The 27,367-nt window shown below is 49.0% G+C and overlaps 1 protein-coding gene across 1 annotated transcript in view; it reads right to left on the bottom strand.

The window, feature by feature from the left end:
• The window catches only part of CPNE2 (copine II), a 50,668-nt gene extending 32,076 nt beyond the window's left edge, over positions 1-18,592 (bottom strand). The window contains exon 1 of the mRNA XM_006863552.1: positions 18,361-18,592. The gene's annotated coding sequence lies outside the window, so the exon portion shown is untranslated. The remainder of the gene's footprint in view (positions 1-18,360) is intronic.
• Positions 18,593-27,367: the final 8,775 nt, after the last annotated feature.

Here is a 27,367-nt window from a genome sequence, read left to right as displayed (position 1 = left end):
GGGAGCAGAAAGCCTCATTTTTCTTCTGCGGAGTGATTGGTGGATTTGAACTGCTGACTTGGTAGTTAGCAGCGCAACTAACCCACAGTGCCCCCAAGGGCCCTAGGTTGGAAGATACTCAAAATACACAGCGGCCATAACAGTGAACTCAAGCATGCCAATGCCCATGGAGGTGATATAGGATGGAACAACAACTGCCAAGGCGAGTTACTGGCATTTGCTCATTCACTTGCTCAAAGTCTTCCTACTTGTGCACACAGCTCTCTTGGAGCAACTGTGGAGGAACCCATCTCAAGGACTGGAGGGGAGCAAGTCCTCTGGCACACCATGCCTCAGTTTCCCCATCTGCCCATGAAACATCATGACACAATCCTTTGAGACCCCTATGTTTAGAAGTTATTTCCACCGGAGCATTTGCATTTAACAGATGCCCCATGTGGGCACGTCAGCCATGTGGGCACAGAGGCAGACAAGTCCCCCTAAACACTTAGCCCACAAAGGCTGAGTCCCATCTTCTTAACTAATATTTCATCCCCTCACAGCTGAGTGAGTAACAGACCCTATATTGCCTGGGAGAGGGTGGCAATAGGAGGGTGTTCTCTCTGGATCCAAGTCACCATGCACACTAGCTAAACATTCACTATGAGCTGAGTGTGCCAGCCTTGTGGGGTAGGTTCTAATATGACCCACATTGTAGAGAGGAGGAAACTGAGGCTCAGTCATTGACTCCTGAGTGTTTTCTGAATGTTATGTTCAAGTTCTAATCTTCAGCACCTGTGACCTTCATTGGATGTAGCATCATTGAGGATATAATTACTTAACATGAGGTCATATTAGGATGGGCCCTACTGCAATATGACTGGTGTCAAGGAATGCCCAGGGCCATCAGAAACCAGGAAGCATCTTCTATTAGAGCCATCAGAGAAAGCATTGTTATGCTAACATCCAGATTTCAGACCTTTAACCTCCAGAACTGTGAGCAAATAAATCATTGTTTTAAGTCACCCACTTTGTGGCAATTTGTTATAACAGTCCCAGAAACGAATACACTAAACACCCACTGATTCCAAGGACGGCCAGTGCTGGGGATGGTGCCGTCCGGGACTATCTCAGTCTCTCAGAGCTCACATCTGCTCCATCCTGAAGGAAGTGGGAAAGGAGAGATGGCAGCCAGGTTTAAAGGCCCCGACAGGGAGTTTGAGTTTTATTTTGAGACCCATGGGAAGCCTTGGAGGGTTTTAAGCAGAGAAGTGACTTGATCTGGTTTGCATTTTTTAACCTTAAAAAAAAAACCAAAAAGGATGAATGTATATGTACGTGAGGAGGCTGCAAAAAGTTCTTGAAAAAATAAATAGAAGAAAGAGAATGGAATTTTCCTACTCATATGTAACAAAACATTTGCTGTATCAACATTCTTCACATGTGCAGTTCAATGACACTAACTTATGTTCATCATGTTGTTCAACCATCAATTCCTAAAAATTTCCATCACTGATGTGCATTTTTCAGAGCTCACTCTCGGGAGCAGGGACTGTTAGGGGATAGGGAGGCAACAGTGAGGCCACTGAGGGGGTAGGAAGCTGCAACAGGAAGGCCCAGATCCGGCTCCTCCTCCCGTTGACCCTGGCCGCAGCCCAAGCCTCGAGTGCCAGCCTCTTGCTGGACAGCTGTAGGCCAGTCTGTGGGAGGTGGGTGCTTGCCTGAGAGTGTGGCCCCTTTTGTTCCCGACCCAAAGCCTCCAGACTGCTGGGCAGTGAGGGCATCTGGACAGTTGTAGCCCCCTCCCTCTCTCTGCTCCCCAGTACCTCATTATAACCAGTGAAGCCAGCACTGCAATTTGCCCACAGGATTTGTTCCTCTTGCGTAAAAGGCAGTTTCCATTGAGAGGGACTGGCGAGCTGGGCTCAGCTTCACTGCCCACAACTGGGCAACTGTGCCAGACCGGGGAGGGGGAACACATCCTCAGCCCAGAGAACACTCCCTTCCATGGAAACTCTTCCTGTGTGGCTAAGAAAGAGCCTCTTTAATGCTTACACTCACCTAGAGGTGTATAAGGCAGGAACAATCATCCCATTTTACAGATGAGGAAACTGAGGCACAGAGAGGGGATGTCACCTGCCCAAAGTCACACAGCCAGGAAATGGCAGAGACAGGACATGAACCAGGACTCAGACTCCCAGGCTGATGCTCTGATCTCTGGGCAAGATGGCGAGACCCAACAGGCATGGCAGAACATAGCTGGAAAGTCAGCCAGACCACAGGGAGCCTGAGGCTAAGGGGGGCACACTCCACTTTAACAAGTATTCAGGACAGGCCCCAAAGTGTCCAAGGTCAACACTTCCTTTGAGATCATGGGGTCCACGCCCTTGCATCTCTCTGCTACTAAGTCAGATACGCTCATTCTCATTCTGAGGGGTGGCAGGTACATGTGCCTAGGTTTACACACCTATTTCTATGTACACAACAACACACCTGTTGTATGTACACACACAAACGCTTGCACACATATATACACACACTCTCAGATGAAAAAACACAAAGGCACATCGGCTCATGACCACTTCTGCCGGCCCCACCCCCATTACTGCCCCCTGGCCCCAGCCTCAGTTACTGCACTAGTCTCATCCACTCGCTACACATCCTGGCGGAGGGGGTGGTCAGGAGAAAGGGGCTGGGCTGGGCTCCTTGGAGCCAACTGTAGCTGCTCAAGCAGGGTGGGAGAAAGGAGTAATCTCAATGCCGCCCCCAGCTCTGGGCAGGTCTCCCATCCCCAACTCACCATCTGGCTGGAAAGCTCTGGAGACTCGAAATGGGGAGCACATGATGTCCAGAGTTGGGGCAAGCTTGGGGAAGAGTGGGTCCCTCTGCCTAACTGGCTGACGCAGGCTGTCCGGACCCTGAGTCCTGACGCAGTGGAAAAAGAAACCACAGCCTTGGCCAGGCTGGGCCCCCTCCCCTCTGGCCCAGAGGGCGGGCGGACGGGCAAGGTGTCATTAAGGGAGGGTTGGGCCTGCCACTCGCATCTGGGCAAGATGGAAAGGCTCCCCAGTACTGCACCACCCCACAGGTAATTTGAGGCTTCAGGCTGGAGAGGAGGGGGCATGGGAAGCCCAGGCCTGCTTCATAGGATGGTCCTGACTCCTAGTACAGATGGACCAGGCCACCAAGGAGAGAGCTAGACGGTGGAAATACAAAATCTTCAGTTCCTTTCACAGATGGGTCAACTGAAGCCAAGAGAGCACAGGGCATGGGAATTCTCATTCATTCAACGAGCATTCGTCAACTCTGTGTGTGGAGCTCTGGGGCTACAGCAATGAAAAAGCACAGTTCAGCACCCACAGCACCCACTGATGCCACCTCCTAGTCTCCTCTTACCTCTGTCAACACCCAACCTCCCTCCTGCCTCAGGGGCTTTGCATTTGCTAGTCTCCTCTTACCTCTGTCAACACCCAACCTCTCTCCTGCCTCAGGGCCTTAGCACTTGCTGATCTCTTTGGCAGAAATACTTCTCTTCACATTTCAGTTCTTGGTAGTTAGTGTCTTGTCACCTCCTCAGAGGTCTTCCCAAGTTATCTGAGGCTCACAATCTCTGCCTCAGCCCCACCTTTGTTTCCTCCACAGATCACTGCAGCACACAGCCACTTCACACTTGTCTACCTGTCTGTGCTTTGTCCATCTGTACCCTGGAGGAGGGAGTCTGTTGGCTTCTCCAGCAATTAAGAACAACAGCATCACAGTCAGGATGAATGAGGGGAAGGAGCCCACCAGGGATCCCAATGGGTCTTCATAGCATCATGCCCTGCCCACGCCTTCACCCCATCACTAGAGAGATCACAAAACCACCTTCAAATGCTGGACCCTCATCACTACTATGTGGAGATGGCAGGAGAGGGTCTCACACCGTACCCTATGGGTAAAGATGGTGCTGAGACTCAACGCCAGAGCCACCTGACTTTACCCTTCCCATCCACCCCGGGCCCAGCAGCCCAGCAGTCAGAGGCTGGGCTGTGCACCGCACCCACAGTCAAAGGGAGCGCTCCCTGCAGGGAGGAGATGCTAAGGTGGGCCGCTTACTTAGAGATGAGTAGTGCAAGGAGGCACCTGGGGAGGCAGGCAAAGCAAGATGGACGGCAGAGGAAGATGGGTGGAGACTGGGAGACACAGATGGAGAAGGCAAAGGGCAGGTCTGAGGTGACCAGGGAGGCAGGAGCCCCCACTCCTGAGATTCTCAACTGGTAGGAGCTATAAGGACAGCAGGAGGGCCTAGCAGAACTTCTAGTGGAAGCATCGTGTCCATCAGGAAAGCACGTTTAACTTGCTCTTGTTGTTAAGCACAATTGAGTTGGTTCCGACCCATAGCGACCCTGAACATGGTTTCCGGTGCTGTAAATCTTTACGGGAGCAGAAAGCCTCATCTTTCTCCTGTGGAACCGCTGGTAGTTTTGAACTGCTGACCTTGCGGTTTACAGCCCGATTCGTAACCACTACGCTATTAGGAAAACTAAAAAAGAAACCCTCTGTTTCCAGTACTAATGACAGGAAGTAAAGGTCTACAGTTGTGCTGGTAACAGTAACAAGGATAGAGACTCCATCCTCTGGTCAGTCCTGTGCAGCAGGTAAGAGCACAGAGTCTGGATTCAGAATGCCCAGGTTGGGTTTAAATCGCAAGCTCTGCCAGTTCCTGCTGTGGAACCTCGGACATGTTACCTAATCTCTCCAGTCTCCTCTTCTGTAAAATGGGAACAGTATCAGAGAGCTTTAGCAGAGTGATATAAAGATTAAGTGAGGTACAGCACTTGGAACAACACTAAGTAGCTTTCGCTATTACTGATGATTCTTGGTGGCATGTAGGGAGGAGAGAGCTGCATAAAAAACTCAGGAGATGTACCAAGTTTGTGACTTACGTAAAGGAGGCAACGGATTAAAAATCAGTTGAGATATATGGCTCTGGCCTCCCCTTCTCAGCTGGGGGACAGAGCGCTGTAATGGATAGGGGGCTAGGGAGCTAATGACAGGCTCAGAGGCCACAGAGCCCTTCAGGGCCTGGGTTCTCACTCTCCTGTGCTCCCTGGAGTCTAGGAGTATGGTTCACAGGCAGGCAGTCTCAGCACCTCCTGGAGGCCCTTAGAAACACAGCATTAAGCTCCACCCAGGTCTGCTCAATCAGAATCCCAGGGTGGGGCTCTGAGCCTTGGCTACTCAAGGGTTAAGTGTTTGCCCAGGAGACATCAAGGCAAGTGGTCAGGTTTTCTTAGTGCAAATCCTCCTCCAAGACTAAGACGCAAGGGGAAAACGTGTTCTGATTGGCGACCACGCACATCACCCATAAAGAGAAGAGACCGAAGAACATCAAAGAAGCAGCAAGCTAAGCCCTGCATCGTTCAGCAGACTATGGTGAGCCCAGGTGGAGACCAGGTCGGCCAGCAGTGAGGCAAGACCTGGGGACTCATGGGCTCAGAGTCAGTGACACATCCACAGAGGACTAGAGTGGAGACCGAAGCGACCAACTGATAAGAAGAGGGCGGACAGACGCAGGAACACCCACACTTGCAAATGATACCCACTTGCCATGGCTCAACCCGAAGAAGAAAGAAGAGGAAAAAAGTGTCATCTGATACAATTTGACAAACTGGACATCCACCTATAAATGCAGTAGCTCAAAAGAGGAAACAAATCCCTGCTCAAAGAATTATTCCCACCCCCTCCACACAAAGAGTAGATAGGGATGGACATCTTGAACATTGACTAACCAAAAATGGGAGAAGGGATACAAAGGTAAGAAGTGACTGGCTTACAAGCTTTCAAGAGGGAACCTAGATCCACAGGGCGGGGAGGATGGTAGAGTGTCCAGTGAGTAGTATCCGACCTGTCTATGAAGGGCAGATGAAAAGAAATGCAGATGGGTCCCTTGGGATGCAAGGGTGAATAATTGTCACCAGGACTGACTGTGAGGTCTGGAAATGTAAAGGTGGACATTTTATAGCAAGGAGGGGAGTGATTAACCTTTCAGTCTAGGAGCGGAGGGCCCTGGGACCATCAACGGAGAAGAGCGGAGAGCGGGACCCCACCCAGAGGAGCAGTGAGGCCTGAGACTGAGACAGAGAGGATGATGTGAAGAGAGAGGATGACGTGAAGAGAGAGGATGACGTGAAGAGATGGAGTGATTGGGGACTAGGAATCCAGAGAGGGAGAGGGGCTGTGTGCTGAGGACCTTGAGGGAAGGGTGGGCGAGATTGCAGGGTGTAATCCCTTTGGTTGGGTGATGATGCATGGATGGGATGGTAACTATGGCAATGAGACAATGTATGATGGAATGAATGTAAAACTAATGTTCCCTCATGTAGACTATCACACAATACACAATAAAACATTTAAAAAAAAAAAAAAAAAGGGTTAAGTGCTTGGCTGGAAACATAAGGGTAGGTGTCTGAACCCACCAAGTGGTTTAGCCTAGAAGACTGGCTGTGAAGATGCTATTGTTGTTATACTAAGTGCTGGTCATGAGTCTGTTCTGACTCATAGCGACCCTGTCGAGGGTTTCCAAGGAGCAGCTGGTGGGTTTGAACTGCCAACCTTGGTAGCAGTTCAGTACTCGTCCTACAGTGCCCACTTGTTTTTGTTAGGGCCGTAGAGTAGGTTCCAGGTCAGCGACAGTCCTGCATTGCCTTCACAGTCATCGTTAAGCTTGAGCCCATTGCTACTGCCACTGTGTCAGTCCATCTCTCTGGGGGTCTTCCTCTATTCCGCTGACTCTCCACTTTATCAAGCATAATGTCCTTCTCCAGGGACTGGTCCCTCCTGATAACATGTCCGAAGTATGAGAGACAAAGTCTCACCATCCTGACTTCTCAGGAGCATTCTGACTGTATTTTTTCCAACAGAGATTGGTTGGTTCTTCTGGCAGACCATGGTACTTTCAGTATTCTGTTCCAACATCACAACTCAAATGCATCAAGTTTTCTATGGGCTTCCTTATTCACGGTCCAACATTCATATGCATATGAGGTGACTGAAAATATTGTGGCTTGGGTCACACACATCCTCAAACTGACATCCTGGAACACTTTAAAGAGGTCTTGTGCGTAGATTTGCCCAATGCAATATGTCATCTGATTTCTTAACTTCTGTTTCCATGAATGTTGATAGTGGATCTAAACAAACTGAAGTCTTTGACAACTTCAGTCTTTTCTCCATTTATCATGTTATTTATTGCTCCAGTGGTGAGGATTTCTGTTTTCTTTACATTGAGTGTGATCCACACTGAAGGCTGTGATCTGTGATTTTCATCAGGAGGAGCCGAAAACTGGCTGGACAGCATCTAACAACAGAGTTGGCCCATCACTTGCGTCCTAACAAGCTTGCCAGGTGACAAGGATGTGGGCTAATGTACACATAAATGGGGCAGAAATCTTTTTTGTTTCCCTTAACATTTTATTGTGAATTAGATGGAGGTTTACAGAGCACATCAGTTTTCCATTCAATAATCTATACACATTTTGTTTCATCTCAATAATTCCAATTACATACCCCACTTTCTCCCAGTGTGTCCCATTTCCATTCCTCCTTCTTTCTTACCCCTCCCTGCCTTTTGAACTTTGTCCTTGAGCAAACGTTGCCCTCCTGATCTCAAAGGTTGATAATTCTGAGGTGCGCTGTATCTTCCCCTAGTGTTACTGTTGGCCTTACAGACCTGTCTATTGTTGGGTTGATAATTAAGCCTGAAGAATGACTAAAGGACACAGTTTTGGGGTGGGGAATCTTGTTAGAGTTCAGGCTCTGATTCAGTAGGTCTGGGAGGACCCTAAGAGTCTGCATCCTGATAAGCTCCCAGGTGAGACTGAAAAGGCTCAGTCCTGGACCATTATTTGAGCACTGAGGTTCTCGATCCGAGGTTGCAAGATGGCCACCCACTGGTTGACCACATCATTGGTCCACACTTGACATAATTAAGACAGATGTCATGCTCGGTCTCCATGGGAGCCCTGCTAGCTGTGCATGCCAAGTTCCCTTTCTGCAGACCTCTGAATCTGCAACACCAGTCTAGAAAGTACTGGGTCTATTAACCAGAACACAGTGCCCATTCACTCTTCAACTAGATGGCTGTGTTTACTGAACTTCCAGAGCAGGAATGTGTCTCAAAGGCCTCCAGGTCTAAGTGGTCTCCTTCACCCCATTTTCCAGATGAATAAATCGAAAGACAAGTGGCAGTCTTTAGCTGCTAGGAGACCTTCACGGGGCAGGGAAACAGGATGCTGAGGTTCTGTGGGAGTCAGGAGAGCTGGCTCAACCCTGGAAAGGAAGGGAGTGTGCTGACAGAGTAATAACAATAATGAAGTGAGAGTAATTGTCACTGTGATGCCTGCCCCAGGCCAGTAGAGTGTGTGATAGATAGAAGCTGGCCCCCAGCACCCTATTCTTCTCTTGTGGCGCTGCAGAATCAACACTAAACTTCAATCCACCAGCCACTCCTTGGAAAGGGTTGCTATGTGTTGGAACCAACCGGACAGCACTTAACAGGTACAAGGCTTCAAATGGCCCCATACTGCTCTCAACCTCTAAGTGGATTCACATTCCAGGGCCTCCACTAATGTGACCCTGGACAAGTCATTTGATCTCTCTTGAGTTTGTTTATCCATCCAGTGGAAATTACAGCATGCCTAGCTCAAAACAAGAAAAGTTTCTTGATGGCTCCTCGATGCTCTCAGGACAAGTCCAGACTCCCTGATGTGTCTCCCACTGCCCCCCGCCCCCAAGATCCTCTCCCTCCACACCTTCGGTTCTAGCTGTGTTTCAGTGATCACTCCATAATTTTGCACATGTTCGTCCATCTGCCTGTGATGCCCCTTCCCCTTCTTCACTTCAAAATCATTCTTCAAAACCAGCTCAGTAAAATCAAAGGCAATTACCACTATGGTGGTGGTGGTTATGTGCCGTGGAGTCAGTTCCGACTCATAGCGACCCTGTACAGGGTTTCCAAGGCTGTAAATCTTTACAGGAGCAGAAAGCCTCCTCTTTCTCCCGTGGAACAGCTGGTAGTTCCGAACTGCTGACGTGAAGGTTTGTAGCCCGATTCGTAACCACTACGCTACCAGAGCTCATTTACCACTACGCACCCCTCACAAAAACATTTTTTAAGGAGGCAAGCAACACTAAGTGTTGGTAAAATGTGGGGCAATTGAAATTCTCTTACGTTTGGCGGTGGAAGTGTTAACTGGTACAACTGCTTTAGAGAAATGTTTGGCAGCATCTACGAAACAAGATGGAGTCCTGCTGGGGCGCTGCCGGATCAGCACTGGACTGCTAACCTAAAGGTCAGTGTCAAACCACTGAAACCCTAATCAGGGTCGCTATGAATCAGAAACGACTTGAGGCACATAACAAGGTACCTGCATTCCCTACTATGATCCAAGGATCCCTGGTGGCACGGTGGGTTAAATATTCGGCTGCCAACCAAAAGCTTGGCAGTTCAAACCCACCAGGCACTCCTTGAGAGAAAGATGAGGCTGTCTGCACCTGTAAAGCTTTACAGTCTTGAAAACCCAATGGCACAGTTCAACTCTGTACTGTAGGGTCGCCATAAGTCAGAACTGCCTTGATGGCAGTGAGGTCTTTTGTTTAAAGAAAGGTCCAATGACACCCAACAGAAATATGTACATATATTTAACAAAAGACACCCACAAGAAGGCTTATCAAAACACCATTTGCAATAGACAAGTTGGCGATCTCCCAAATGCCTATTGACAGAAGACTGTTGCTATTGTTAGGTGCCAGCAAGTCCACTTTTGACTCATAATAACCACATGCAACTCAGTAGAACTGACACATAGGTTTTCTTGGTTGTAATCGGTATAAGAGCAGATTCCTAGGCCTTTCACCTGAGGAGCAGCTGGGTGGGTTTGAACCACCAGCCTTTCAGTTAGCAGGTAAGTGCTTAACCATCGTGCCAATCCTTCTTAACAGGAGAAGGAATGGCTAAATTGTGACTGGACACATGGGACTGCCCTACAGTGAATGCAGTCACCCTAGCCATACGGATGGAGCGCGCAAACATGCTGAAAAGGCAGATGTCAAAGAGTGTGTCATTCTGCACAGTTTCAGTTTTCTGTGTTGTTGGAAGGCAGGAGAGCGGTTGGGGTAGAGATGGAGGGATGTTACCGACTAGGCAGAGGTACCCGGGGGCTTCAGTACCGGCCTTGTTTCTGTTTCATGATTTGGACATTGGTAGCAAAGATGTGTTCAATGTCTGAACCATCACACAGGATGGCTGCTGTATTTTGTAAGTATGTTAAACTCGAATAAAACGTAACTGTTAAACCAGAGGGACGCTGCCTCTACAAAGCCCCTGCAGAGTCCCCCTGCCAATGAGGTGACAGGAATGACTCACAGTATCATCAAACTGGCTTTGGGACTGTCACTCTCACTTGAGTTGAATGAGCGGACTCAATCCTATTGTTCCCATCACAGAGGGCATGTCATGTTAAGGAAGAGGGAAAAGGGAAAATGAACATGAATCATAGCACCTTGGAATTGCATAATGCTGGGATTACAGAATCTCACAATTCTCGGATTGAGGGATTCTGGGATTTCACAAGCATGAGTTCATTTGGGGTGGAAAGATTCTACAGTGTATCTGTCCTACCTTCTGGTTACAACCTCACCACCCCAACATCCCACAACCCACAACCTGTAGTCTTTGGGAATGCCCCCAGCCCCCCGCACTGCTGGCCCATCACTGCATGGACTCCTGCCAGGCGGGGCACGTGGCCCCCAGAGAGCAGGCAGAGGGCGGCATCGTGACACAAATCACTTTTCCACCTCAGCTATGGCACTGGCTGCAGCACTCCCAACAGGCTGCCAGGCCATTATAGGGATAAATATAGATGCAGACAGGATGGTCAGGAGGCTGCGGCAGCGGCAGGGGTCGGACTTCAGGCCCCTCTGGGTCCCCAACTTCTGTAGGACCACACCAGAGGGGTTATTCTCTGTAAACCCCTTATTGCTCTCAAAGACTAAGCTCTGCCCTTAAGGGAGGGTCCTACCTCAGGAACCTCAGACCTCTGGTTCAGCTAAGCCTTGCATGTGGATCCCTCAATCTATCCCTACGAGGACTGAGAGGTAACCTACCCAACAACCCTGGGAGTCCAGGGCCTGAGTTCAGTTGTGCCTCTGCCACCCTCAGTCCTGGGCCTCAACTATTCCGCCTGCAATGTGGGACTAGCAATGCCCTACTTTCCCGCCTTCTGGGAAGTAAAATGAAGGCCGTGGATGTACACTGGGAAGTGAAAAGTTCAGGCAGGCCCTGGATTATAAACTAGCTCTGGTCCTAAATTGAATTGTGCATACGGTTTGTATCTAATATCAGTTCATCAAATATTTGTCTTAGTGTATAATCTACATTTTTATAGGGGTCCTGCTGTGGTGTTGTTGGATAAGCACTGGACTGCTAAGCCCAAGGTCAGCCATTCTAACCCACTAGCCACTCTGCAGGAGAAAGATGAAACTGCTTACTTAAAGACTGACTACCGTGGAAACCCTGTACAGGGTCACTATGAGTCGGAACTGAGTCGCTGGTAGTGAGTTTGACTTTTGTTTTGTTTTCTGACACCTTTCTATACATAAAAAATTTAAACACATCTGGATACACTCAAACATTGTTGTTGTTGTTGTGAAGTGCCGTCGAGTCGGTTCCGACCCATAGCGACCCTGTACAGGGTTTCCAAGGGTGTAAATCTTTACGGGAGTAGAAAGCCTCATCTTTCTCCCGCGGAGCGGCTGGTAGTTTCGAACTGCTGACCTTAAGGTCCACAGCCCGATTCGTAACCACTACGCTACCAGAGCTCCTCAAACATACTAATACAATAATAATGTTTTCATGGCTTCACAAAGTAGCACCTGTTTGTTGTTATGGGTCATTGTCTGTACCTCAGCCTGGCAGGATGTGGGTGGCTGTGGCCGGCTGCTGACACCATGAGCTGGACAAAGATCTGTGAGCTGGCAGAGCCATGTGGCACAGGACCAACGGGCCTTCTGCTGTGCTATGACAACTTACATTAAGGCTGACCTGTTCTGCATGACTGTGCTGCCCAAGTCCCCCCATATGCTGATGTGCAACAAGTGAGGGGCTTCAGAGCAGTGGCGAAGAGAACCGAACCCTTCTGCCACCCCACTGACTGACTAGCTGTCTCTCCTGAGTTCTTGTCTTTGTTCACTCTGTGTCTGCAAGACCTGGTGCTCGGTAATGTCACTTTTCTTCTTTTCTTTGTCCTGTCTTACCAGTTTCACACGGAGTTCTGGTGTGGCGCTGTGGGATGATGCACCGGACTGCAAGGTTGGTCTGAATTGCAAGGTCAGCAGTTCAAATTCACCAGCTGCTCCTCGGAAACCCTATATAGGGTCACTATGAGTCGGAACCAACCCAACAACAACAACAACAACCAGTTTCACAGGGACTGCAGCCTGAGGGGACTGAATTAGAATTCAGAGGTAGAAATTGACCAACTTAGACATCTATCTTGTTCTCAATAGAACTCTGGCATTAGTTCATTTAATGATCCAGGAATTGTTATAGGGGATTTTATGGGGGCTGGTTCATAACTATGGGTTGAACGTAAGTTGGCCACTCATATGTAACAAGGGCATTGATTGCCTATGCTTCTGGGATCTCAAGAAGAAGTTGGCCTGGCCAAACTCAGCGAGGAGACATGGCTAATGGAGGGTGGAAGGCATAGCCACAGTAGGCCCAATGCAACCTCACTGAAGGTAGTTAGTTATGGGGCAGCCTCAGAGGTTAGAGTGCAGCCTGGGGCCCTGTTTGGTGGAACTCTGAGAACTCAGGCAAGTTCTTTCCTTCCTCTGTGCCTCAGTTTTGCTGTAATGAAAAGATTGAGCTCCATGATGACCAATTCCTCCAAGCCTTGGGGAGTCTGGAAACACCGCCTCAGTCTTCTTGGGCTTCAAGTTTTCACCTGGAATTGCTGGATTGAGGGACATAAAAAGTCACAGGATGCACTGAGAGCCCAGGCCCCCTTGGTGGCTGTGCCCCTGTGAGATGGGGCTCTCACCTCTGTGTTAATGGCAGTGGCTTTCATGACTCCCCCCATTCTGCCTCACTGAAGAGATACCCCATCATCCCACAGCTCAGACCCTCCTTGCACAGTTCCTTCTTGGCCAAGGATGCCACATCTGTTCTCTAGCCTCCTGGCTCTGAAGTCCTCCCCGAGGAGAGAGAAATAATAGCACACAACGACTAAGAGCTCTCTATGTGCCAGGGCCTAGTCAAAGGTTTTATATTACTTCATGCATTCCTCACCACAACTCTCTGAGGGAGCGCTTATTTCTATCACCCCATTTGACAGATCAGAAAACCGAGGCAAGGGGAGTTTAAGGAATCTGCCAGAGGTCTCTCTCTGCCATAACACAAATACCACAAGTGGATGGTTTTAAAGAACAGAGTGTATTGTCTCACAGTTCCAGCAGATTGAGTCTGGCTCCAAGGGAGGGTCCCTTCCTGTCATTAGTCCCCGGAGTTCTTCACACTCTTCCCCCTGTGTGAGTCTGGGTCTAGTCTGTCGTGTTTTTGTTTTACTTTTTTTGAGACACCACTCAGAAGAGACTAAGTTTAGGATCCACCCTACACGGGCACAACAATTCCAGAAACCAGACCCACTGACCTTAAGTTGGTTCTGACGCACAACGCCTCTATAAGCCTTCGGGTTCCCAACACTGTCAATCTTTACGGAAGCAAACTGTCTTGCCTTGTTTTTCCTCCATAGTGGGGCTGGTGGGTTCATACCACTGGCCTTTTGATTAGCACCAGAGTGCTTAGCCATTGTGCCATCATTGTTCTTTACCAGTAATAGAAACCCTATTCCCAAACAGGCTCAGATTTACAGGTGCAGGGGTTAGGAATGCAACATAAATTTCGGGGAACATACCACAATTCAGTTCATAAACGTCACTCAAGTAGATAGTAACAAACCAGAGTTTTAACCTGGGCAGCTCAGCTCCCATGTCCATGTTAGACGGGGGCACAGGTGTGTACCTCTGAAAGTTTAACTGTGGTGGTCCAGTTAGATGAAGGGATTGGAGCCAAGCACCCCCCTCTCCTGTATCATGGGGAAGGCATATTTGGCAGACTAGATACCAGTGTCTCAGGAGACACCACAGCAATCCAGGAACCATACAAGAAGAACAGACTCATCATATACACTCAGCACATCCCCACCTCAGGGCCTTTGCATGTGCTGTTCCTCTGCCTGGGATATACTTCCTTCTTTCACTGAGTTAATAACTATTTACTGAGCATCTGCTAGACACCAGGTATGGCTACAGACACATACAGCCATGAACAAGAGAGACCATCTGCCTGTCATGCACAGCTCAGCTCAAATGCTGCATCCTCCTTGGGAGACTTCCCTGTGCCCTCACTGTAACCTCTCCCGGCTCCTGCCCCAAGCTCCCCATGTCCTCAGCACAGTCCCTGGCTGCATGATGCAGGAAGCCTTCCAGGAAGATAAGAGCCAAAGTCATAGCTGCAAGGATTGTATATGTGGCCCGCCCAGTCCTCTGCAATTTACAAGCCCATTCACAGGATGCCTTCAGAAATCTAGGAGGAAAACAATAAGGAACATTCCTCTGCTTAGGAGCACCACTTCCTAGCTGAAGTCCAAGAGCTTAAGAGATTTGACACAGAAAAACCAGTGATTCTCCCCAGCATCCCTCACTCCTGTAGGATGTCAACAGGTGATGCCTCATCTGGGGTACTAGCCACCATGTCCTCAGCCTTCCCCAGTCCCCAGTCCTTCAGTGCTAGATGAATCCCTCCTCCTCTCAGGCTCACACCTTTCCCTCTTGGCCAGGCCAGCATTTGCCTCTCCTCTCTTTGGAAGCCCAGTCTTCTGAGGGACCCCAGCACCCATTGTGCTGAGACAGAGATCCTGAGAGGGCAAGCTCATCATTCTTCCAGCTTCATCACCCATGGTTACAACCATCATTCATCTCACAAACACTTATAAGGCACCGACTATGCATCAGGCATTGTGTTAAATGCTGGAGATAGAGCTTTGAACCCCTCCCTCTTTTGTGAAGCTGGTGCTCTTGGGGGAGAGGGGTGGGTCAGGAGGAACCACAAATAAGCGAAGAAACAAGTGAATGAATAAGATGATTTTAACAAGTGACAACTGCCTCAGCTGGAGTCTTGGTATGGCGCTATAGGATAAGCACTGGACAGCGAGGTGAATTTGGATCGCAAGGTTGGCAGTTCAAACCCAATACAGTGTGGCTATGAGTTGGAACCAACTGGATAGCACTTAACAGCAACAACAAAGGTTCATCTCAGGATTCCTGATGGTGCGACAGTTTAGCGCTGGACTACTAACCAAAAGGTTCGTGGTTCAAACGCACCCAGGACAAAGACTTTGTGATCTGCCCTCATAAAGATTACAGACTACGGGGCAGTTCTAATCTGTCACACGGAGTCGCTATGAGTCACAACGCACTCAATGGAACCTAATAACAGCCTCATCTCAGACCCTGGAGGAAGAAGATGTGGACAAGTTGGTAGAGGAAGGTTCCTGGACACAGAACAGCAGTCTCTCTGACCCGAAGACAGGAGTACAGGCCGGTGACCCACCCAGGAGAAGATACTAAACTGGGGAGACACCTCTGACTAGCTCAGTCCAGTCCTGACCTTGTCGCCTCCATTTGGACATGATCCCACAGAGCCCACACTGTGCACTGGGAGGTGGGGGTGGGGGGCAGCCAGCAGAGATTTGGGAAGGGAATTCTGTCCTCTTTTTGATGTCACATTCTTCAAGGGTGTTGGGGGTGGGGAGGTGGGTAGGAGGGGGAGTTGGATTCCTGAAGTATTTTGCTCCTGACTCAGAAATCTCAGTTCTTGGGTATGGGTTAGAGGGTTAGAGGAGGGGAGAGGTGGGGAGAGGAAGGGAGAGAGCTTCATCTGGCCCTGGGCTGGGGGCTGCTCAGGATGGGGCCCTACCTGAAGAGAACGCTGCTAGTTCTGAAAGGAGTGGGGGAATTGCTAGAGATTACTGCTCTTTTGTTTTCTGCTTACTTCTTAGTCCCCAGCATCACATGCCCAAAGTAGAGAGATGGGAGCACGCAGACCCCCACCTGCCATCTCAGTGTTCTCTACCCAGGCCCCGCCCCTACAACAACCCAGAAGTCAGCAGTGCCTGGACTGTGAGGCTTCTCTCCGGGAAAGGTGGCAGACAGGGAAGGAGGAGTGGGTTGGCCTGAGAAAATCCCAGAAGGGATTCTGAATGCAGTTATCCACATCAGGCTAACTAATACTCCCACAGACAATGATCATGGTGGTCCACATTTACCGAGTGCTTACCATGTACCAAGCCTGGTGCTGGCACACAGCCCTTTGTTATTTAGTGGAATCCCCATCATTACCCTGAAAGAAAAATGCAGTTACCCTAAAAGATGCCAAGAGTACACGGAGTATTGTAATCATGGTTGTACAAATGTAGACACTAAGCTTCTATATCTCGGTCCCTCTCCATTCATGCCATTCCTCTTAATTTGCATGGCCTTCTGGGGGGAGGAGTGTTTGAAATACCACCGGAGATGCCCCACTTTGCAGAACACGTGCCCCCATCCACTGGGTTCAGCCTCCCAGCAACCCTGAAACCTGGATCACATCATGGCTTGCCTCATTTTACCATTTTACAGTTGGAAAAACCCCAAGACATGGCAGACAGGAAGTGGTGGAGTATGAGAAGAACCCAAGTGTCTGCAGCCTTAGCCCCTGGTTCTTTCCATGGAGAACTCTACCTGGGTGACCTTGCCACCCCTGCAGGCCATGAGGCTCACCTGGGACAGTCCTAGAGATCTCCAGGTCCCATGCCAGGGGGGTTGCAATAAAATCACTCCTTTATGTTTTTGTGTCCAGTTTGGTACCATGGGTTAGTAGCTGCTAACTGCAAGGCCGGCTGTTCAAACCCACCAGTCACTCTGAGGAAGAACAATCAGACTGTCTGCTCCCGTACAGATTTACAGCCTTGGAAACCCTAAGGAGCAGTTCCATTCTGTTCTACAGGATGGCTGTGAGTCAGAATTCACTCAATGGCTGAGGGTTTGGTGTTTTTAAGTCAAGTAAGCTTTGAATGATTAACCCATTTTCCATATGATGACCTTGAGGCTCAGAGGCTGATTCAGACACCTGGCATCAGAGATGGGTGAGGTCTCCCAAAGGAGACCCTCGTGAAGGGCCCACCACAGGCAACTGCAACTGCTGAAGAAGGCCACAGCCCTGGAAAAGTACCTGCTTTCCAGCTGATACAGGGCTCCCTGTCCTCCACCCCTGAGGACCGCCAGGAGGGCAAATCTCCACCCTCGATGACAGCTCACCAAGCCTAAGTAAGCCCAAACAGGGCCAGACAAAGCAAAAGTGCAACTCAGACTATTCTTCCATACCCCTTGTCACTGTCCCCATCTCACATAGGGACAACTGAGGTACAGCCAGCAAGATGAACTCACAACTGGCTACCAGAGCCCAGGTTCAATTCCACTTGTGAACTTTGACCTTGGACAAATCAAGGCAACCTATGAGAGAGCACCTTCCCCAAAGTAGGGACTGTCGAATGTGAGGGGGGTGGGCACCCAAGGCTAGCGAACGGGGTGGTAACAGAAAAGAATTGGGGAATGAGACGCCTCTATTTCAGACCCAAAGGGCTGAGGGAACAGGAAGAAAGGGCCTTGCTCTTTTTCTCTCTCTCCAAACCTACCCCCTTTTAAACACACAGGTGCCAGACAGCTTTTGCGCAAAAACTAGTTTGCAAACATACACCGACTTCTGGGAAGCTTCCCAGCTCCACTCCCCCTCTCTGCTTTCCCTTCCGGGGCTAGAAGTCGGCCTTTGGGCAGTCCCTTAAAGCAGGGATGTGGGGAGTAGGGAGCAAGGGAGGCGCAGAGAGGGATTGGAGCCTGCCAGAAGCTAGCCAGACCTCTCAACTCGTTAGCAGCTACGTTGGTGGGGGTGGGCACTCTATCTTCCAGACACCTTCCAAGCGTCTAGGAAGGCAAGGAGGGGTCCCTAAACGGCTGGGCACTGACCCTGGAGGGAGCCACTCTTCGCACACCCCGGCCACCCTTCCCCCCACAGTAGAGCCAAGCCAGAGCGCCCCCGTGTGGACGGGTCGAAGCTGAGTCACCAAAGAGCCGGAACCCGTGCGCGCGAGTGGCGGGGGTTGAGGCGTCGCAGCCCCCCTCCCCGAGAAAGAGCCCATTTTCTTCGGACCCGCCAATGGGGATGGAATCCAAACCCGAAGGCCAAACTTAATCACTTGCACTAGGGCGCCCCACCCGCCCCTTGCCTGTCCGGGCCCCACTCACCGCGGGTCCCACGGGCGCCTCCGCCCTCACCGCGCGGCTGCCGCTACCCGCGCTCCGGGCCGTGGGGGCATCCCCGGGCGCTCCGGGCTCGCGGGCGCGGGACGGACTCAGGGCGCTGCCCGCGCGGCCATGGCCCTTGCGTGCGCTCCCAACCGCTTGGGGTCCGGTTCTTTTCCCCGGCCGGGCGGGCTGGCGGGCGACGGCGAAGGCTCGGGCTCCTCCCTCCTTCCGAGGGGGGGCCGGGGTGGAGAGGCGAGGCGCGAGCTTCCTGGAGGGGCGAGCGCTCTCCACGCGGGCGGAGCGGGGCGCTGTCCCGCCCGCTGTCCGCCGCTCCGCGTCCGCTGCTGGCGCGCCTTGGCACTCTGGGCGACCAGTGCCGCGGGGACCCGCCTGAACCTCCGAGGCCTGAATTTCCGGGGCCCGAACTGTCGAGGTCGGAATCCTGAGGGCCTGGACGTTCGAGGCGGAACCCGGTGGATCGGTATGCCGCGAGTTCGCGCCCTCCAGGGACTGACTCTCCAGGCACCTCCCTGTTCTGAGCACTGCTCTCAGGGACTTGGACTTGGGAACTGAAGGGTGGGCTCAGCCCGGGCCTGCGAGATCCCTGGGCGCCACCAGCGACCGCGACCCCGAAGGCAGCTGAGCGCCGCGCTGAGTCCTTGGGTGTATACCACCGGACTTGGTTCTGGGCAGTTATTAAGCCGTACTCGGACTGCATTACTCCCTCCCCCCTCTCTTTTTTTCTTTATGCATTTTTCCCCCAATAGCAAAAGAGCTCGGTATTTTCTTGCCATCAGCGGATGGGAAGATGACACATCTGACAAAGATAACTACAGATCGTCAGAACGGGCCTCAGAGCTCATCATCGTGAGGACAGTTAGACGGGTTCTTGAGGCCCAGGAGCTTTCAGTGAAGGCCTCCTTCTCCCCAGAAGAGGCAACACTTCTTAAGTAATACGTCTGTCACTTGGCGCTCAGGCTACTGGCTACTCTGAGATATTCATGTGCCCAGAGCAAATTCACCTGGAAAGCTTCAGATAGCCAAGCATCATTTAACCAATATTGTAGGGTGGGGGAGCTGGTTAGCAGGGTTGCCCCATGGAGTCCACGGCTATTAATGCCTAGCTTGCTTCCACCTTCCCGGGTTTTTCACTCCGGGCAGGTGAGGGTTAACATGGGAGACTCACGTTGCAGCCTGCAAACCTCCTTCTCTGTGTGAGTCACCAGCACTTTGCAGTCTTAGAGGGGCAGCCACTCAGCAGCCCCGGGGCTCTGAGCTTTGTTCTCTGCCTGCCTGTCCTCCATTCATCCCGTCATTCTCCATGCTCTCCTCCTCGTTCATCCACCCAGATCCCTCAGCTGAGCTCTGAGGCATACCAATCTGTAGATGTACTAAGACGCAGCTCCAGCCTCACTTCCTCCAGAATTTCTCTTCTCTCCTTGTCCCAGCAGCAGGAGAGCCAGGCACAGGGACAGACAGCGGTGAACCCACACAGACAGCCTCTCTCCTCAAGTTGCGCACTTCGGAGGGGCAAGGTTGGAAGTAGGGTGGCCAGGAAGCACAGAAGACCCACTCAGTTGTGGCCGTCAGAGAAGTTTCTTATAGTATGGGGTGGTTGAACTGGCCCTGATATTAGATCACTAATCAAGAGGAACAGAGTAATAAGACTACAGGTCATAATATTCCATTCCTAGGTATCTACCCAAGAAAAATGAAAACATGCGTCTGCCCCCCAAAATTGTACATGAGTGTTCAGAGCAACATTATTCATAATAGCCCCAAAGTGGAAATAATGCAAATGTTCATCATCAAGTGATGCATGGTCTAACAAAATAATACCCATGTACTGGAGTATTATCCAGCCATAAAAAGGAATGAAGTACTGATGAACTCCCCAAACATTCTGCTGCGTGAAAGGAGTCACGCAAGACCACGTGCTGTATGATTCCATCTATATGAAATGTCCAGAATAGGTAAATTAAAAGAGGCAGAAAGCACATTAGTGGTTGACTTGTTAAGTGCCGTCGAGTCGGTTCCGACCCATAGCGACCCTGAACAGGGTTTCTAAAGCTGTAAATCTTTACGGGAGCAGAAAGCCTCCTCTTTCTCCCGCAGAGCAGCTGGTAGTTTCAAACTGCTGACCTTTTGGTTTGCAGCCCAATTCATAACCACTACATTACCAGACTTGTTGTTGTTATGTGCCGTGGAGTCGGAACCGACTCATAGCGACCCTGTACAGGGTTTCCGAGGGTGTAAATCTTTACGGGAGTAGAAAGCCTCATCTTTCTCCCGCGGAGCAGCTGGTAGTTTCGAACTGCTGACCTTGCGGTTCACAGCCCGAGTCGTAACCACTACGCTACCAGAGCGGTAATGTTAAAAGGGGAAGGGACTGTTACTGGTGATACGTTTCTAAATTAAATTATGATTATGGTTGCACAATTCTCTAGACATACTAAAAACCATCAAATGCACACTTTAAAGGGGTGAATAATATGGTTTTAAAATTATATCCAATAAAGTGTCATTTTAAAAGGTCAAGGGTCAGGAGAGCCCTGAGGTCGACTGATGAAGGCCAAGTGTCTGTCATGGGTTGAGTCTGTGTGCCCTCCATCCATATATAATGTTGCTCTTGTTGGTGATGGTGGCGTTGAGTCAGTTCTGACCCATAGCGATCCTGTGTAGGGTGTCTGAGGAGAAGCTGGTGAGCTTGAACCATTCACTGATTTTGTGGTTCAAACTGCCTCTGCAGTCTAACGCATTAACCCACAGCGCCACACCAGGATTCTCCATATACAATGCAAGGCTATTAATTGCAAAATGGCACCCTGGTGGTGATCTCTCTGTGCACACGTGGGAGGCCTGTATTTCCCTAAATGGACTCACATCTGGGTGTGTTTGGGTATCCACATCTGCCATCCGGATGCTTATTTTCATAGTCCAGGGTTGCCTGTGTATTTCAGTGCCCTAGTGAATTAACAAATTGGAGGTACTCCTACTGTGGACCACGTCCTGGCTGGTATATGGGCGGGCGGGGGCAGGGTTGTTCCAGCTATCTCTGATGCATAACCAATCTCCTGAAATCTTGTTTCTGGATCTCAGCGAGGACAATCAGCCTGGGGTTTCTCAGATAGTCAGACTGTGGCTGGGGCTGAAGTCATCTTGAAGACTTTCTCACAAATGTGTCTGGCGATTGATGTCGTTGATCAGCTGAGACTTCAATGGAATTATCTGGAACTCCTATTCATGAGCATTCTGTGTGGTCTGGTGGGCTTCCTTATAGGTTGGTGGCTGGATTTGGGGCATGAGCATCCCAAGAGAACCAAAGAGAAGCTTTATTTATCTTTTGTATGACCTAACCTTGGAAGTCCTGAAAACCACTTCCGTGTGGCCACAGGTTTGCTCAGATTGAAAGGAGAGATAGCAAACCCCTGTCTCTCAATGAGAGGTATGTCACTGGCACGCTATAAGAAGCACATGCGAGATGAGAGACCTTGTGGCCGTCTTTGGAAGATCTTCTAATCGAACACAGGGGGTTGATAAGGAGACAAATCAGGATGGAAACTTCACCTCAAGGATCTCTTGGCCAAAGGTGGGCTCTAATGACAATCTCAGGCATGGAGTCATGACCCTGGCTTGAATTCCAGTAATTGGCTGGGTGGGTGACGTCACTCCACCCCTGGAACTCTCTGTAAAATGGGAATAGCCTTAGTGCCTGCTCCTGGGCTGGTTGTGAGAATTCAGTGAGTTAGGCGCCAGGTTCCTGTAGACACTAGGGCATGACAGTGTGTGGTTGCTGCCATTTTAAAGTTCTAGAGTTGTAGTTACTATGATGCAGCCATGGACTACTACTAGGGTTAGGATGCCAGACCTCCCCAGCCCCTCCAGTCAGTCCCAGACATCTCCCTGCAGCCCTAAACCTGCCCTGGAATGTGTGTGTGTTGGGGACAATGTGTGGGAATATGACACAGAAGAAGAGACCGTATTTCTGGGCTCCAGGTCCTAATCAGGGGTTGGTCTTTGTTCTCTGAGCCTGCAATGTGTGGCCAGAGGGGGAGAGAGGCTCCCAGCTTGGGAGTTCCTTCAGTGAGGTGCTTGGGAGGTTGAAGGAAGACCAGCTGCCTCTGAAGTCCCCCAAACCACCCTTAAGGGGCACTTTACTCCACCAGCCACTGCCAAGGTTTCTCCTAGGACCTCAGGTTTTGCCAAGAGGGTGTGTCTGTTCCTCAGGACTGGCCTTAGCCATGCAGGGATGGGACCAGGGGCAGAAAAGGACCCAGAAAGGGGATGCCCGGCCTCCCTTCTTCCTGGGTATACCTCTTCTCTCTGAGTAACATAGACTTCAGGCCAGTTAAAACCCACCCTAAGGGCCTCTTTGCTTCTTGTCCATAATTGGAATCTGAGCCCTATGAAATACTTGCTGTGCGACCTTGGGCAAGTTTTGTTCCCTCTCTAGGTCTCGGTTTTCTCATCTGTAACATGGGTGAGATGGTTGCTGAGATGGTTGCTATGAACCTAGAGGTGGTTACAGAACGTGACACTCTACAGAAACAGGCAGGGCAGGTGACAGAATGCCTAACCCTCCTGTTGTTTATATTGTTGTTAAGTGCCGTCAAGTTGATTCCGATGCATAGTGATGCTGTATAGGGCTTCCAAGGCTCTATAAATCTTCGTGGGAGCAGAAAGTCTCATCTTTCGCCCATAGAGCAGCAAATAGACTTGAACCCCGGACCTCATGGTTCAAAGACCAGTAATTCTGGAGCCACTGTGCTCCAGAACCCTCCTGAGGAGTACTGAAATTAACCACAAGGTCATCTGTGCAGCGGAATAAAGTAGGTTCTTGTCTCTTACCTAATTTTGTGCATCCCTTAATTTACAGATGAAATTGGGGCAGCACATGAGGTGTTAAAAGTCCAGGCTGGATTCCTGGGTTCCCACTTACTACTACTGTGTGTCTTGGGGCAAGTCAGGAAACACTGTCTGGGTTTTGTTGTTAGGTGTCATGGAGTTGGTTACGACGCAGTGACCTGTGCACAATAGAAGGAAACACTGCCCGCTTCTACTCCATCTTCACAATTATTATTAAGCTTTAGCCCATTGCTGCTGCCACTGTGCCAGTCCATCTCATTGGGGGTCTTCTTCATTTTCACAGACCCTCCACTTTAACAGGCATGTTGTCCTTCTCCAGGAACTGGTCCCTCCTGTTGATATGTCTGAAGTATGAGAGATAAAGTCAGGCCATCCTGGCTTCGACCATCCTGGCTTCTAAGCAGCATTCTGACTGGGCTGCTTCCAACACAGATATGTCTGTCCAATTAGCAGCCCATGGCACTTTTAATATACTCCTCCAACACCATAACTCAAATGCATCGATTCTTCTATGGTCTTCTGTATTCACTGTCCAACGTTCACATGCATGGTTATTGAAAATATCATGGCTTGAATCAGGTGCATCTTAGACCTCAAACTGACATACTTGCTCTTGAACACTTTAAAGAGGTCTTGTGCAGCAAATTTGCCTAATACAATGCATAGTTTGATTTCTTGATTGCTGCTTCCATGAGTGTTGGGTGATCTAAACAAAATGAAATCTTTGACAATTTCAATCTTTTCTCCATTTATCTTGATGTTATTTATTGGTCCAGTGGTGAGGATTTTTGTTTTCTTTACACTGAGGTGCAACCCATACCAAAGACTGTGGTCTTTGATCTTCATCAGTAAATATTTTTGAAATCCTCTTCTCTTTCAGCAAGCTAGGTTATATCATCTGCACTTTACAAATTGTTAACAAGTCTTCCTTCAATCCTGATGCCATGTTTTTCTTCATATAATCCTGTTTCTCAGATTATGTGCTCAGCATATAGATCGAGTAAGTATGGTGAAAGAACACAACCCTGGCACACACCATCCTAATTTTAAACCATTCAGTGTTCCCTTGTTCTGTTTGAACACCTGCTTCTTGGTCTAGTTACAGGTTTCTCATGAGCACACATAAGTGTTCCGGAAAACTCATTCTCGGCAATGTTGTCCATAGATTGTCCTGCTCCATCCACACAATTGAAATCTAAACCATGTGATTGTCAGATTAAAAATGGCAAATACCGGTCCATTTCAGCTTATTAATGCTAGGATTAGTGTGGAGCCCTGGATTACAAAATCTGTTTGAACTGCAAGGTCGGTGGTTTAAGCTCACCAGCTGCTCCTCAGAAACCCTATACAGGGTCACTGTGAGTCAGAACCAACTCTATGGTACTAACAGCAACAACGGCAATGCCTGTTAATGTGTTCCATTTCATATTTGACAAGTTCCAATTTTCCTAGATTCATACGTTGTACATTCCATGTTTCAATTATTAATGGATGTTTACAGCCGTTTCTCTTCATTTTGAGTTGTGCCCCGTCAACAAATGAAGGTTCCAAAGGCTTTACTCCATTTGTGTCATCACGGTCAACTCTACTTTGAAGAGGCAGCTCTTCCCCCATCATATTTTAAGTGCCTTCCAACCTGAGGGATTCATCTTCCAGCGCTATATCTGACAATAATCTGGTGCTCTTCATCATGTTTTAATATTCAACATTCAGGTGCTGACAATGTTCCACTGCTATTCAGAAGGTTTTCATTGTGTAAGCATTCAGAAGTAATCCACCTCTCCTTCTTCCTTGTCTTAATCTGGAAGCACAGCTGAAACCTGTCCACCATGGATGATCCTGCTGGTATTTAAGATACTAGTGTCTAGGCTTCCAGAATCACAGCAACTCACAAGCCACCACAGTACTGAGGCTGACAGATAAGTGGTGTCTATCTTTTGACCCACAAACTCCAGCAGAGCAGGGTCTACACTGGGAGTGGATGAGGGTGAGGGCTGGCCACACAGAGAAGTGTGGGGAAACAGAAGAAAGTCTGCTCTGCTAGGCCTCGCTCTGCTGCAAGCTCTGCTCACAAGATGGTCAAGCTGCATCTGGCCAGCTGTTCACCATTCAGTCTCCCTCTCTCCATCCTTGCTTGGCCTTTTCTCCTATCAAACACTCCACTCACCCCTCTAACCTTTCTTCTGAAGTTCAGGGTGCCCGAATTTTCATCGGTGTCTGTTTTATTTTCTTTCTTTGTCTTATAGGGTCTGTGTAGTGCATCCGCCTTGTCTGCCATCTTGCTGAAAGTCCCTTTCTTGTCTTCTTAATGACCTTTTTGCTTTCTTCCTGTATGATGTTCTTGATGTCATCCCACAACTCTTCTGGTCTTTGGTCATTAGCGTCTAATGCATCAAATCTGTTCTTGAGATAATCTCTAAACTCAGGTGGGATAAAGGTCAACTTTTGGCTCTCATGGACTTTTTTTTATTTTTCTTTAGCTTCAGCCTGAACTTGTGTATGAGAAATTGATGATCTGTTCCACAGTCTGCCCCTGGCCTTATTTTGGCTGAAGATAAGGAACATTTACACTGTGTCTTCCCAGAGATGTAGTCAATGTGATTTCTGTATATTCCATCTGGTGAGGTTCATTTGTATCATCTTTTCTGTGGTTAAAAATAGATATTCGCAATGAAGTCAGTGGTCTTGCAAAAATCTATCATGTGATCTCCAGCATGGCTTCTATCACCAAGACCATATCTTTCAATTACTGATTTTGTTTTTTCCAAACTTTTCATTCCAATCACCACATTATCAATACATCTTGATTGTATATTTGACCAATTTTAGACTGAAGAAGCGGGTAGAATTCATCCATTTTATTACTGGTTTCAGTGGTTGGTGCATAAATTGGAATAATAGTGGTATGAACTGGTCCTTCTTTGTTTGTTGTTGTTGTTAAGTACCGTCGAATTGATACCAACTTATATCAACCCTGTATAGGGTTTCCAAGATGAGCTTGAACCGCCAACCTTGAGGTTCAAACCGACCTTGCGGTCCAGCGCATTAACCCACAGCACCACATAAGGACTCTGGTCTTCCTTTAAGTGTATGGATATTATCCTACCACAGACAATGTCATACTTCAAGATAGATCTTGAAATTTTTTTTTTTTGGTGATGAATGTGACGCCATTCCCCTCCTCTTCAATTTGTCATTCCCAGCATAGTATGCCATATGATGTTCAGATTCAGAATGGTCAATATCAGTCTATTTCAGCTCACTAATGCCTAAGATTGGAGTCCTGGTGTGGCGCTGTGAGTTAATGTGCTAGACTGCAAAGTCAGTTTGAACTGCAAGGTTGGTGGTTCAAGCTCACCAGTCGCTCCTTGGAAACCCTCTAGAGGGTCGCTTTGGCTTGGAACCGACTCGACAACATTTAACAACAACAATGCCTAAGATAGCAATCTTTATGTGCTCCATTTTTCTGGACAACTTTAAAATTTCCTAGATTCGTATTTTATATATTCCATGTTCTGATTATTGGTGAATGTTTACAGCTGTTTCTCCACATTTTGAGCTTTTCCTCAGCAGCAAAGTTTTCCTCCATTTGCAGTGATCATGGTCAGCTCTTCCCCTGTCATATTTTGAGTGCCTTTTAACCTGAAGGGCTCATCTTCTGGTACTATATCTGTCAAAATTCTGGTGCTCTTCATTATGTTTCAATATTCAATATTCTGGTGGTATCTGATAGTGCTCCACTGCTATTTCATTGTGTAAGCATTCAGAAGTAATCCACCTCTCCTTCCTTGTCTTAGTCTGGAAGCACAGCTGAAACCTGTCCACCCTGGGTGACCCTGCTGGTATTTAACAGTGGTATAGCTTCCGCATCACAGCAACATGCAAGCCACCACAGTATGACAAACTGACACAAAGAGTGGTGGCTCTGGGTTTTACTTTCTTCATTTGGTGAGGGAAGGTGATCAGGACGCCACTCCCTCTCAGAGAAAAACACAGGGTGGAGGTACAAAGGCTTTCCCGGCCTCCAGAGATTAACAGCACCTTGTACAGTAAGCCAATTCTAGACAAGGTTGTCCACTTTGGCTGCATGCTAGGCACCCAGGGAGCTTTCTAGATATTTTACTTTAAAGTAGGTCTTTTA

The sequence above is a fragment of the Chrysochloris asiatica genome, unplaced genomic scaffold (assembly GCF_000296735.1).
Source record: "Chrysochloris asiatica unplaced genomic scaffold, ChrAsi1.0 scaffold00055, whole genome shotgun sequence".
Lineage (NCBI taxonomy): Eukaryota > Metazoa > Chordata > Mammalia > Afrosoricida > Chrysochloridae > Chrysochloris > Chrysochloris asiatica.
The sequence above is the reverse complement of the archived record's forward strand: the minus strand, read 5'-3'. Positions and strand labels throughout refer to the sequence as shown.